This window comes from Varroa destructor, unplaced genomic scaffold, assembly GCF_002443255.2.
Source record: "Varroa destructor unplaced genomic scaffold, Vdes_3.0 BEIS01000001.1, whole genome shotgun sequence".
Taxonomy (NCBI): Eukaryota; Metazoa; Arthropoda; class Arachnida; order Mesostigmata; family Varroidae; genus Varroa; species Varroa destructor.
In genome coordinates this window covers 52591384-52606010 of record NW_019211454.1, presented here as the reverse complement: position 1 = coordinate 52606010, position 14627 = coordinate 52591384, and the positions used below count along the sequence as shown (strand labels likewise).

The 14627-nt window shown below is 37.7% G+C and overlaps 1 protein-coding gene and 1 long non-coding RNA gene across 10 annotated transcripts in view; both read left to right on the top strand.

Annotated features, from left to right (window-relative positions):
• The window catches only part of LOC147758802 (uncharacterized), a 15948-nt gene extending 7785 nt beyond the window's left edge, over nt 1-8163 (top strand). For both annotated transcript variants that reach the window (XR_015318741.1, XR_015318740.1), the window contains one exon: nt 7215-8163. This is a non-coding gene — a long non-coding RNA (uncharacterized LOC147758802). The remainder of the gene's footprint in view (nt 1-7214) is intronic.
• Nucleotides 8164-12491: 4328 nt separating this feature from the next.
• The window catches only part of LOC111254585 (DGAT1/2-independent enzyme synthesizing storage lipids-like), a 44614-nt gene continuing 42478 nt past the window's right edge, over nt 12492-14627 (top strand). For 5 of the 8 annotated variants that reach the window (XM_086993122.1, XM_086993110.1, XM_086993108.1 and 2 more), the window contains exon 1: nt 12493-12781. The gene's annotated coding sequence lies outside the window, so the exon portion shown is untranslated. Of the gene's footprint in view, nt 12782-14627 lie in introns of all 8 variants that reach the window. The other 3 variants (XM_086993163.1, XM_086993158.1, XM_086993137.1) reach the window with 1 other exon arrangement.

Genomic DNA, 14627 nt, shown 5'->3' with positions numbered 1-14627 from the left:
TATATATATATATAAAAAAATGAACTCGACGGAGAAAAATCAGTACTCTACTTAAATAAATATGTGTACAAAATGTGCGCAACCTTCTTGAAGAGGGTAAGTATCGATGGCGGAATGGCCGAACTTTTGCATTTCATACAGACAACCGGCCTGGCTGACTAACGCAAACAACTAAAGCTCACTCATGGTTTTCATTTTGCTGAAGGGTCTTCCTGATCAAATATGAAGGCCGAAGATCACTCAATGATATGTGAGCCTAACAGGGGCAAGTCCGGCATACTTTAGTTCGGCTATACGCGGTTTGGAACTGGCTGCAAAGCTGACCTAAACAAAGGTAATGAGTTTATGTCGGCCGCGAATCGTCTTATCGTTTATCAGCTCTCAGCTTGTTCTATCTTGGGATATCTATCATCCCAATATATAGAATACGCATAATTTAGGAGGATTTTACAATAAGGAGCCGCAAACAATTACAGCCTCGCTTCTCAAAAGAGCGCTGAGGCTATACATAATAGGTCGAAGTAACCTTGCGTATTTCCTAGCCGACTTGCTACTGCTGACCGAGGACCTACGTCTTGGAAGTAGTTAAAACCAACTTAACGAACTGGAAGCAAACATTTGCGATTTGTTTGCTTCGGGTGAAATGAGCAACAATGAATGAAAAATGGTGACTCAGCTTAAGTCCACATGTCGTCGTTCGTTTTGTCGTGCGTAGGTGGGTCCCACCATAGACCACGCAGGGAATTGGAGCCCGACGAGACATCTAAGTGTTTGAGATGCGGGTAAATTGTAACAGATATCACGTCACTTGTTGCCTCTGGTATCGTCTTTAGGACGTTTGGCAATTCTCTCAACTAAGTTTTATAAACCATTCATATAATCCATATGATGCAAAGTGTTTTCATAGTTTTATATCCTCACTCTGATCTTGGGATATTGTATTTTTGACATGAAGTGTTCTACTTAAAAAGGGTGACGAAACCAAAATACATCGTGCAGTCAGTCGTTTAGCAATTATTTTACTACGAGTTAATTATTTTTACTTGAAATGACTGGATAGTAACTTTCAATTTGTTTGCAATCAATAAGGTTATATTAAATCCTCTAATATCAAACGGAGGTTCGGAAGCCAGCCGTTGTCGTAATTCATAGCTGTTGGCTTCTTAATGCAAACTTTTTTTCATCATTTCCTTTAATTGTCGATAGTAGATTTCAGCGGCGATCGACCAACCGGGATTTACGAAGCTGTAGTAAATGACACTTACAATAGCCCACTGACAAGGCTCTTGTAGCTTTTGTAAGGTGGTGTCCTGAAATTCCCGTTCCGGAATTTAGCGAGCTAACGGCTTACCGTGTTTCTATATATAAGACTTACACGGTGAGCTGTCTCAACTGCCGCAGGTCCAAGATAAAACTTGTATTCGTCAACGATACGAATTTTTTATATTTGTCGTAGCTTACTGCAGCTCGCTCGCTAAAGTCTCGAGTGACGGTGCTCGAGTGAGTGGTCTTTAACTCCAATGCAGAAAAGTGTCGTGAACTCTTGCATCGTTATAAAACAGTATGATCTTCTATTACGAGATTAGCATTTGTTATGTTTTATACTAAACGAGATAATATTTCATAAGAGTATTTAACAGTTGCTATTTAAAATATTTACCGTCAAATTGGCTATACTACATGCCTCTACTATACTTTTGTTATTATCTCTCTGCGTTAGTTTTAGGGTAAGATATCGTCGAGGATCATATGGTCCTTCTGAAAAATACAAAGGTGAGTTGTATGCTCAATAAAGGATCTCTCGCAAATAGTTTCTTGTTGTAAAGTCGGCATTTATATTAGTGAGCACTTTAAAACCTATACAATTACGCTACAGCATAGCCCAGTGTATGTCAAACAGGAAGCTGGTGCAATGCCCATCAGTCTTTTTTTCACGTGACATTTTGACTTAAGGAAGGGTACGGCAGCTTGACTTTCCTTTTTTTTTTTTTTTTTTGATTTGCTGAGTCACGAACAGCATTTTTGATCAAATATGCTATTTCGCTTAAGCGAAAGTCTTGTAGTTATTCCCACAGTTTATACACGGCTTCGGGTTTAGACCATCTCACGAACCCTTAGGCTTACTAAATAAGCACTTTCGTTTATACCTTGCTTCGTATTCGGCGCCAGCCGTCTAAAACGGTTCTTAACGGCAGTACAGGACATGAGAACCTGAGACATTCACGTAGTTATTCAAACAGTATCTGTGCCTTTAAAAATGGCGCGGACGCACGAATCAAGTTTGCGATCTAAACGCACACGGATGAGCAACAAGCCGAAGACGACCGATTTGTTTTTCTGCTGTTATAAATAACCTATTTGGACTAAGTGCTACTGAAAAGTAATGGGTCTTATAATTTTTATTCGTAAAAGTAATTTCTTCAGTGGCTGCTGCAAAGAAGCGATAACATAAGTGATAAAGTCTCAAGGGAATAGACTAAGCAATAGGTCTGGAGACGGTGTAACTGTATTTCCACTTTTTCTTACTTTTTACTCTGGCGGCAATTGCAGAAAACCGACCCCCGACTGCTATTAAACTTCATAAAATACGAATTAACGTGTAAGTAAATTACAACTTATAGACATCTGTCCGATCCGAGAATATCGCTTAAGGTACAAAACGTATATCATCGAACGGCAACATATGCTAAAGCACCCAAGTCCGCTACTGAAACGGTGGTTAGGTTAACATATTATTGATATATGTATTCTTTTATGGTACGTTTGTGGTGGCCACGAACCTTTTTTCTGCTTACAGCAGATTATGTTTTTGGCAAACCTACTAGGTTTAGGTACACGATTTCAAACTTTTAGTGATCACATGATGGAGTCCCAGGGTCAATTATTGCAATATCAAATCAAATCCCCACAAAGTCTCGTCTGATCATTATACGAACAAAGGAATACAGCTAAAAAGCAGTTCGCACTCTCAATAAGCGATAGCAACTTTGCGGATACCGTTTGACATTCATAATTAGTAAGCTGGTAGCACATATCATCTTTTAAGCTATATTCACAAGTTCTTTACGGCTACGTACCACGTACACGCATGTCAAATTGCCAGCGTCAGACAGTTATCCGAGTAGCATCTGTGCACAACTCGTATTTTCGATCAGAATAATGTAATTAGCTATTATAGTGTACCACACAGCTATATATATATATACGGATATGTGTCGGTTACTGCACCGAGAAAGAAACAAGACTTAGAAGTCTTACTTGCTCGTTTTTGGCCTATAGTTCAGTAACCTGTGGTGACAACGGAAAAGTGGTATTGTGACTGCTCTTCGTTTGAAATGTCCATGATATTTATATAATACGCTTTTTGAAAAAGCTCATAAAGGCCTGCGCTTTTCGAGACGTAGATGTTTGGTTATCAGGAGTTTTTTGTTGCTTGTGCTCTGTTGCAAGAGATGCCGAAATCCTTTCCTTTCCTTTGTAAACCGGCTACGTGACTGCCGCTCGCAGTTTCTTTTTCCATACCTCCTCATGTATCAACAGCCACTTGTTGAGGATGACAGCTTGTTCAGTGTACTCAGAGCGCGAGATCAGTATGCCCCTACGTCGCAAAAATATTTATATCTAAAATTAATGATAGATCAATGTATTACTATCGAAGAGCAAAATGTATTGCAAAAAAATGTGTCGAACACAATGTTGAGCTTTTTGTCCGTTTTATTTTCACTTTGAGACGCTAATCGTACGGCAGATCCTTATGGTTTACGAAATGGAACAACTTTTAAGAAGTAGAATTAATGCGAAAATTAATACAATAGGTATTTATTTATTTATTTTTTTCTTATTATTATTATTTATTTATTAAGAGATACCTTTGAGAATGACGTCGTTATAATATATGAAATAGGAAATGTTTGTCACATATGCCAATTTCCAGTGCTACACATATGAGTATTAGGACTGCTTAAAAGTCATATAGCAACGATAAGTTTCCAACATTTAAAAATGTTCGTTTACAACGTAACCTCGAATCTGGCTAATAAAGTTGTTTAGATTATGCCTAGTCTGTGACCGCAAAATTATGACCGTTGGGAACAAGCTTACATATCAAGTAATGGAACGGTCCCAGTTCTATTTGATTGCATTAGACCTAAAAACTACTACTCTAGCCGAGGTAGTTTCGAAAGGTTTCATTAAACTATTTTTTAATACTCTTTTTTTGTTTCACTACTCATACCGATAATATGCGAGTGGTTCGGTCTTTTCTAGAAAATCTGTTCTGAAACCGGTGGCTGAAGGTTGAAGGAGAAGCATATTTTTTTCTTGTTCATGAGACACCAAACACTGATTTATCCAAAATAAAAATCTCGAGTCTCTATCATCGGCTCAAGGGTTTCGAATTAGAAAAAGAAGCGCGTTTAATGCTATTTGCATGAAGCTAGATAGATTTTTTGCATCCTCGCATGCTGTTCCTATTTACTTTTAACGTTTCTTGAAGATGAATAAGTGGCAGGTTGTCTAGCTATTCATCCACATTATCAAAATGATGCCTAACTAAGGTCAAGTACGTGCTCACTCAAATAATCACTCGTTTGCTACGAAAAAGAAAAACAGGTATAGATGAAATACATGCGCTGGCCATGTTTGAGATACTAGCAGTGGCAGCAGTTTAACATAGATAGGTCTTGTGGCTGTACCTCTCGAACAATCCGCTCTACTAAAATACTCCAATATCTTCAGGGGCCTATTATAGAATAGTGCAATGGAGTGGCCCAGGTCAACAATTAAATGCCTCATAAAGAACGGGTCCTTTAAGGAGTTAGCAGAAGTGGAAGTGATACAAATTTTAGACCAGTGGGTTAGTGCAGGCAGTGACAACAAACAAAAAAAAAAAGGCCAAACGAGAATAAATCAGAGGAATGGTAACGGTGTGAATGAAAGGGGGAACAGGACAAAGTGTGATGTCAAGTATGTAACTGCATCTACATAGAGGTGTATGCTTCGGACGCCCGAAACGGCTGGCGCAACCCGTGGAGAAAAACATTATGACAAACGACGCTGAAGGCGAAAAGAATACTCTGGTTTGTTGGGCATTGGGACTGCTGCCTTTCCTGTTTACAACTGTTCTACTATTGCAATGCTCGTTAGCCTTATCAAAACGAGGATAACACTTGCTACTGTCGCATCTAAATCGTAGAGAAAGATCACGACATGGGAACACAGAAATTTAGAGCAAAAGTTTCGAATAGATCTGAAATAGCAAACGCAGCATGACGAAAGGTGATTGAGCGGTCGGATTTCTGGTAGGTTACGTACGGCACCATGTCGTATGTCTAAATTTAGAAGTGGGAAATTGATGCAGGAGAGCGAAATAACGAAATAGCTATCTTTAGTTGCCTTCTCCTTGTTCTTTTTCTGGCCAAGTTCATCCGAGTTCAATCGCACCTTGTGCTGGGATCACATACGAGCTCATTACCAGATCTGCATCTCGCCGTTGATGTCTACGCATAAACAGCGTCGCAACGCAAACAATGACATACAGAGCCGCACATTCGCGCAGAACCATCAATCAAATAGCGCTATGACAACTATAAAACGTTAGGAGCGAGAAGGCTGTTGGGTTTATTATCGAAATTAGGAATCTGTGACTGCGTTCGTAAATGTAATCCATGTGCAATGTGTGCATCAGGGGGTATTTTTATGCCCGTATGAGTAAAGTGTTTATTTATTTAATGACGTGTAAGGTGGTCTATGTTGGAGATCGGACGCACTTCGTATCGTGGTACAGACAAGCTCATCTGAAGCAGTGTATAGCGGTTTTACGGTGCACTTCGAAACGTTTCAGTAAACCTAGTCTGAACAGAGATAGGTCAAAGACAATCTATCAAACGATTTTTATAAAAACCTTGGTATCGCATCGTTATGTTATTTCTGGCCTCTATCACCTGTTTATGGTGTATATGCAAATGCAAAATATATGTTGTGAATGTTATTAGTAGCCTTATGATTCATGAAAGAAGTCTTCGCAATACCGTGGGCATCGATCGAAAACAATCGGAATTGAACGGAATCTATTGGAATCGGTATGCCAAAACCGAAATAAAAGATCAGTTTGTCGGGATCTTGATTTTTTTTTTTTTGAAACGAAATTGATTTCTATCATTAGAAGGCGTACGTTTCTATCCGTAGTTAGTAGAAAAGTAAATTTTTTCCGTTTTTGTTCATGAAACGACATAAAGTTCTACGAAATTATGGAAGATGGAATAACCGATACTGAGGTTCCTGCTAAAGCTGTCGTCAGTGCACTCTAACTTTTAGCAAAGCAACAAAAGACAGTTTAGTCGACTAAATAAGCACTCGCATTTGGATAGTTGGAGATCGCCAAAGGGGCAACAGTACTGTTGTTATTTGTTCGAGTACGTCATATAGCAGCTAGGGCATATTACCACGCTGTAATGAGCGAATTGTATGAGTTAGCAGAATAACACTGATAGTCATTTTGATGCCCTTGCAGCGACTCCATCCCTGAGGGCAATACCTTCAAGGCTGATGAACTGTTTTTGTTCTAAATTCCAGAATAGAATTCTGAAATAGAGACGCTGGCTTCTTTTTGCGTCAGCAATGCTACTCTAAAATATGACAGAGTAACACGAACGAAACTTGTATAAAAGTAAGTAATCGTTTACGTATTCGATACCGTCTGCCTGCTATTGAATCAAGTAGTAACTCACAGTTTTTATATATTTTACAGTTGTTGAACCTGATGTATGGCAAGGGTTCGTGGTAAATAGCATAGTTATGAATGAGCAGGGTAGCGGTGTTACCGTTTTGTTTACTACATGATATTTACATTGGTTTCAGCTTGCAAACCCCGGCTACTTCACGTTTTATCAAAATTAAAAACTACAAGCTATTCATAAGCACTTCACTAATATATACACATGTATATATAATGTCTCATTGCTAAATTTTTCCTCTTTGATCACCTCATACAGACACGCATGGTTCTGTTGAGAATTTGTGAAACGCCAGCCACCATTTAGAAGGCAGTAATAACTGCGTTAGAGTCCGAAACCAAAAAAGACAATCTTGACGTCGTCTTCAACTAAACTGGCGAATTATTGTGCTTCAAAAAACTTCAAGTTTCATAAGCGTTCGCTTAAAATTACAACAATATTAAGAAAGACCTATTAGTAAGAGAGTGTTCCTCTTTACAGGATCCGGAAAAGTCACGCTCGGACGTATCCACACGCGACTGTGCTAATGCGAACAAATTGCACAACAGACTCAAAATGAAACCTCAATAATGACCCTTCAGCGATCTGCTGAGAATAAATAGGACATTAACTACTGGAGCGCTGCCTGATATATATATGGAGCTTTACGTCTGGTACTGTCCTTAAGCATTGCTTCAGACGATTAATCCTCAGTACGGAACAACAAGTGTCTTTATCAAGTTTCCAGCATGTGTCCTCAAGTTTAGCGGGGAGACACGTCACCATTGGGCTATCGTGAGGCAATTCATTTAATTAGACTTTAGGATAAGCTTTACTAGCTGGTTTTACGTAATTTAGCTGGTACTACGAGCTACTATGTAGGTATGGAGTTGATACTAATGTCTTCCTATGGCGGTTATGACATAAGCTATACCTGAAGAAGCTTTGTTGGGTCAACGGTTGCCTTTCAAAGACCGTTACTACAAATGCTCCCTGCTTGTTACATTGTCTAGTTGTTTCAAGGCTACTTATGTCGATATCAAAAAGTCGACGCTTTCAAGCTTCTGATCTTTATCTGCTTGGGGAAATATCAAAATTACTATCACTGAGTGAATGAATTAATTGTTTTTCTTGCAGCAGGCGCCTCTTCAGCAAAAATGTCCACACGTTCCGAGTTATATACAAAAAAAAAAAACACTCGCCAGAATATCGTGTCAAAGTATTCGATCGTTTAGTTAATTCTGTTTGCCGAAACGGAAAATGAGGCCTGCTCGTTTCCTGCATAGGACAACGCGGATCAACTTGATTTCGCTCCTAAGTAAATAGGTTATTACAGGATTGAATGGCCGAAACGTTTTCGACGTGAGCTACTCGTTCCATGGAAACACTTTTATACTCTGTCAGAATAAACTAGTCTCATATGCTCACGCTTAATTTGAGACGCACTGCACTCATCTCGCTTTCGTCTACGGTAAAATAAAGCCCAGAAAATTATGCTTGTCGAAGAATTGCGACAGCTGTAGCGGTAACCCGATTTTTGATGACTGCCTTTAACGGATGTGCTAGGCTTGTTCGATTAACAATACAGATAGTAAGCCCAAGGCAAGCTTGTTTGTTGCGAGTGCGTGCCAACAAACTCCAAATTTTACATATCCAAGTTCATGTTGAAGGGAAATTTACTTCCTGTTGTTGGAGCCACCAGCAACATGCGGCTATAACGCATCTACGTTTACAAACAGCGAAACAAAAACCCTCAGTGACTAAATTTAGTATGCGAGACACATGCAATGTTTGTAAAAAAGATTGCTCTTCTATAGGGCAACAACAAGCAATGCTTTTGGGTGACTTGTGAAACTTATCAAATTATCTTGAATCAGTCTTATGGTGATGCATGCGATGACCTAATTGAAGTCCAGTGGAATATATATAGTTGACCCAAAGCAGGTCAACAAACATCCGAGCGATATGACCAGAGGGACAGCATCAAGTTGTCAGACGTAGATATTCATCCGTTTAGATTTTTGATACAGGACCTTAATACGTGATTGAGCTGCCCAGATGCATTCGAAACGTTAGTTTTTAAAAATTTTTTTTATCCCGTTTTAACCATTTTGAACTCTTGCATTTTCTGAGGTGTGAATTCTACGGTTAGGGCGAAATTTGATTAAAGCGGCATTGTAATGAATTTATACCTAACCTGAGGTGGTTTGGTTTAACCATTAAACCAAATTATTTAGGAATTACTATTTAAAAGACCCCCGAGTCGAAGCGGTGTGTTGTGTTATACTGAATCAACGCGATCGTTGGGGCGACACTTTTAACAGATGCAAATGATTTCGTTGAAATGGCTGACTTTGTTGAGATGCACTTTTAGAAACAAAAAGGAGGAAAGATCCTACATTTGGACGTACTATTCCATAGATTGCAGCTAATACATCCTAATATTCAATATATTTACTTAAACGCTTGATCGAGCAGCATAACTAAAAAGAAAAAATGTTGTTGCGCGAAACAGTTATTTATTAAAATCTAGTTAGGGAAGAGGTGCGCTTTACTGTGCCAAGCCCTCCCTGGCCTTTGGATGTAGGATCCTACTTTCTCAAATTCTAAGGACGACAAATAGGTATTCCTTCAGCTGCTGTATTTATCATAAACTTTTATAAGTCAAAAGCGCGCTGTGTTGTTTTTACATTCGGCTCATGAAAAACGTGCAATGATTTTATAAAGCGATATGAATGTTTTTCATTGTTCACCATATTTTGCACCAATCAGTATTTTTTTTTTTAATACAATGAAACGTTTTCCTAAAAACATACTTTTGAAATGTCAGCTTTGCTATTGCTGTAAAACATTTTGGGAAAGGAATGAACGACGACCATCGGTGCGAGTCGATGCGTTGTACTACCCATTGGTGATGATCGATTTGTATAAGACTCGATGGAAACTAGTTTATAATAGGATATATTTTAATATAGAAATAGAAAACACATTTTAATTCCTCTTTTTTTTTTTACTTATAGCGTACTTTTATTTTACGAGCGTACCTTCTAGGGCTAGGATCTATCTACATGTCCTATCGATTCGCTTTTTCATACAGACTAAGGTACTTTAACCTTTACTCCCCTATCATAGCATTACTTCTAATTGCTTTTAAATGTGCTACTTCCTGAATGTTTCGCTTCCTGAAATTTCGCTCGCGAGTTCCAGGGAGACAACGTTTTCAGTACAGGAATCGATGGATGCATATCTAGCCTTATTAATTTAACGATCAGATCTAAATTTCACATCGGTTTACCTAACGCTACTTTTTTTTTTAATTTATTTTTAAGAGAAAAACCTAGTAGTATATTTCAGTGCAGTTCCTCTCATTAGGACAAACTCAATTGAATACACCTATGCCGTTAACACTAGGTACAGTTAGTTATATGCTCTTATAACGCAGGATAGCGAAACGTATTATTATTATCGCAAAATTAGAAAGGTCTTACGGAAGAACTTACTATAAGTAAGTCTACACGAAGTTCCTTCGTGCGCCATAAACGTAAGTGCATTTACGATGTTCGAAAGCTAAAGAGAAACAGTAGCCGTATGCGTACCCTTTTCCAAAGCCATTTTGATCATCGTATGATTCCGTTTTAAAAAACCATACACGACAAGATATGGTCGTGTATGGTTTTTCATCTACCATTTGGTTTGACATTTTTCATCTAATGTATGAATCGACGATACTGTTTCCTCAAAATGATGCTTTACACCAATGAGATGTGGTACAATTTGAAATATGTACACACATGCATTTCTAATAATCTGAATTGTACATTGAAGCCACGTGTTTTTTTTTTTTTTTTTTTTCTTTCTATTTCTTTGTAGAATTAGCATCGACAGCATCCGGTTTGATATACGCTTGAAATGCAGTGGCCCATGTAGCCTCGCCACATCCTAGCCCAAGTGACCCCCCAAAATCTGTATGTTCTATAATTCAGTATAGTGACTTTATAAAACGTAACTTGCTTTCATTTTTTTTTTTTTATTTCCTTACTGTAATTTAGATTGCGTTGCGAAAAAAAGAACCGCTTATCCCTTCTTTCTCATCATTCAGCAAAGGTTCGATGACAGAAGGGAAAATATCCACTTGTCCCATATAGTTCTACTATTCGAAATTTTAACAAAGAGAGAATTTATTAATATTAATTGCATTACATTTCTGATCCCCGTGCATGTCGCAAATTGTAAAAAAAATTAATAGTATCTGAACTTAAAATCAGCGTTCTCTTGATAGAGAGCCAGTGATCTATATATTATCTGCGCTATATAGCCTCACTTTTTCAATTTCCTAATATTTTTTATGCTTTCTTTAAAAGCTAAAGCGGTTTTTCGTAGTGAAAGCGCACTAGAGGAATGTACTTAGCGGATATGCATAGTTTTTTTCTCCTTTAGAAGTTTTGACAGGCAGTACGGACATTTTTTACGTTAAAGGTACATCCAAAATGTCTCAGTGTTTTACCGAATTATAAGACATGTAACCTTAAAATCTCCTTAATTCAATTCAGGTGACATACCATATAGGTTCCCATTTTTTCTATAATACTCCAGAGAAAAACCAGCCCGATCGGAACTAGCCTCCGAATTTTGATTTGTGCCAAATCATGCCAAAAGTAGAGAATTTTAACAGTATATATGCAAATATATAGTCTGCAACGAATTTGGCAAAAAAACGACTTCTTACATTTTATCTTCTTCTTATTATTATTATTATATATTTTATTATATTTATTTATCCTAAAATGCTAGAGAATGTCTTTATAATTAGTCAATTAGCAAAATTTAAATTCAATTTGCAATGAATATACTTAACAGGTATCTTTTTAATTATATGATTTCCTTCACTGTTGTTTAAAATCACTCAAACGTCTTCAGTGTGACAATCCAACAACGTGAATAAATTAAATTTATTTTTGAATTAGATTGCGTCTTGACGGTTAAATCTATGCCACACAAAGTACATGAGCTTAATCAATAAAATTGGTCCTGGAAACAGAGGTAAGCTGACGAGCGACTCGTTACTGCGAGGGCAAGTTTTCGTTACCTCGAGTAAGAATTCATTTCCTTGAGTTTTAACGGTAGCCGCCTAAATAACGTACATTCAGATTAGACCTTTGTTGAAGAAGCAGGACGTCTTTTCGTTAAATCAAGGTCTACAGGGTTACTTCGTCCTTACGACATATTGTGTGCCTTTGAAGAGGGCAAGTACGAATTGTTGCTGCTCACATATAGATGTGAAAAGTACTAAATATATGCGAGCATCATACAGCCACGAGTAAATAACCATTAACGAGTTCAATGGAATTACTTCTGCTGCATAATAATTCCTCATTACTATACCTAGTAAAACATTATCGAATAAGCATGAAGCATAAGCGGACAAGTTATCTTCTATTGGGAGTAAAAACACAGCCATTACTTCCTCGACACGCTGTTTCATTCATGATATTATATTATATATATCTCGAAGAATCTTTGCGCCGTTATCTGAGAAGTCAGAAGACACGCAATTTCCGCTCTGTCTTGTATGAATAGCGCTTGCAATAGCGGACAAAGGCTAAGGTCGGGCTCAAAGCGAGCGCGTCTACTGTCATTCGCCAGTGAAGGCAAGAGATTTTTGTCCTGCTATTATCTATCCTTGATAGGCGGAATCTTATGAGTAATGTAAAACGATATAGAATTACTCAGGGTATAAGGAAATGAATCGTCGCTGCCACAGGTGACGGCAAACTATCCTAGAGCATTCGATTAAACTTGGCGCTAACTACAGTTAAGTGCCATCCGTGTTGGCCGACGTATACACGTACCGGCGTCACAGTAAAAACTGAACAACTTGTGTTAATAAGCGATGTTTTTGGCAAACTTTCTAAATAAGTCTTCGACAAGGCCGCCTATAAGAACATTTTTTATAACAGTTTATGATTCTATGTTGATTTGGTTGTTTCGAGTGAATTTCGAGTCTATAGAGGAAGAATCTCTGTTGCTCATCTGCCCTCGGAAATTCAGCGCGACTGGTCACCAATAACGTATGTATTTAAATGCTCGCTTCAATTATCTAAACTTATCTTTGATTAATGATAAAGAAGGTCAAAATGAGTCAATCAAGATCAATATATTCAATATTGAAGTGGACCATGCCCACCATGACGAAGGAAAAGCCACGGCAAAAAGCCTGTAGACATCTTTTTTTACATTTCATCAGCGAAGCGTTGATACCATAATCTATCAATGGATCAAACCTGATGGTTACTACTCGTAGATGTCAACATGACGTAAACAGTTTCTCGGAAGGCTCGAGCTCAATCTCCTAAATGGAGAGTCGTTCTTTCTTATGTTGGACACACAAACAGCAGATAGAATAACCTTCTTAGAGCGGATTTGGCCAGCGGTTGCTCTAGTCGATACTTTTAGCATGCGATGGCGTAGTTAAGCTTAGAAAATCAGTAAGCGGATCGATCCCCGAAAGATTGAAGCATCTCAGCATGGCCACTTGAAGGGGAGCTAATTATTTTTGGACAATTTTAAGTAGATCTGTATGTCAAATAGCAGCAAAAGCTAACGTCAACATGTTATTTTTATGTCGATGTTTATAGATATATTTCACAGATATGCCCAAGTGAAATATTTGATTGCCTTCAAGCTATTTGCTACTATATTTATATTTTATATCGGGAACGAAAAGAAAGAGTTTACTAAAAAAGACGAAAAGAATCACTATGAAATACTTTTTTTTTTCATTTTGAGAAAGACATATAATGTTTATAATAGCCGTTTATAATCATGACTATTATTAACACTGTTGTTATTATTTATTCTATTCTAGATTTATTTTCCTAGACATCCGAATGAATCAATGACGGCACTAAATAGAATTGAATATAGAACTAAATAGAAATTGACCGTAGCAGAATCTGTTTCGCCTATATTGGTACCATATACACCCCACTACGCTCTGACGCAGCTGAGCTCGAGTGCCCGTACGGATTTATGCATAGGGCTCTTTTTTGTCTATTTTTATTCTTAATTTTATCAGAAAACATACATGACGGTCAGCCCCATATTCCATTGGCATGTGTAATCTAGTATCGTCATCTTTCGTATCGTACAAGGCTGAATGCGGGCCTGCCTATGGTGGAAGATGTGAGGAGTATGTTGCCTATGAAATTCATTTGTACACTTACATTCAAATGTAAGTTAGTATTTGGGTAAACTCAGAATGTTATTAATTAGGACAGTTATACAATGAAATCTAATTATATTATAAAATGGTATTTGTCAGCTTGGGTGGGGCATTTCGCGTGATAACAGACATGGACTTCCTGATCTGAACTTCAGTTATTATTACGATTTTAGGCCACTGTGGTAAACACGTTTCTCAGGGATGGTTTTCTAAGTTTTTGCTCGCAGTTCACCATCTTAATTTTGCTCATCTCACTTCTGAAGGATACGATTTCTCCTAAAATTCTTCTTCGGATCCGGAAAGCCCCGTGAAAGTAACATCAGCAAAAATGTTCTTCTTTGTGGAAATATGCCTTGTATAAGAAGTCGTCTGAGCTTGAACAATATTCGAGAGACACAAATAATAATCACCCTTTCAGATTAAGCAAAAACGTTGTTGCGGGAAATCGGTTGATTGACGTCAGTCGAGAATCATTAGCGCACACTTTATTTTTACTTATTTATTGATTGCGATCATCAAAACTGTACATCCATAAGTATTCTTCTCTATTAAGCATTATTTAGGTACAAATCAGCAACAAAAGTCTGAAAAAGTACCTCGAGCTCGTTCAGGAAATTCAGTAACAAACATTTTTCATCATATATATATATATTATGCCCTCATATATATATATAAGGGCAAACTTAAATCAT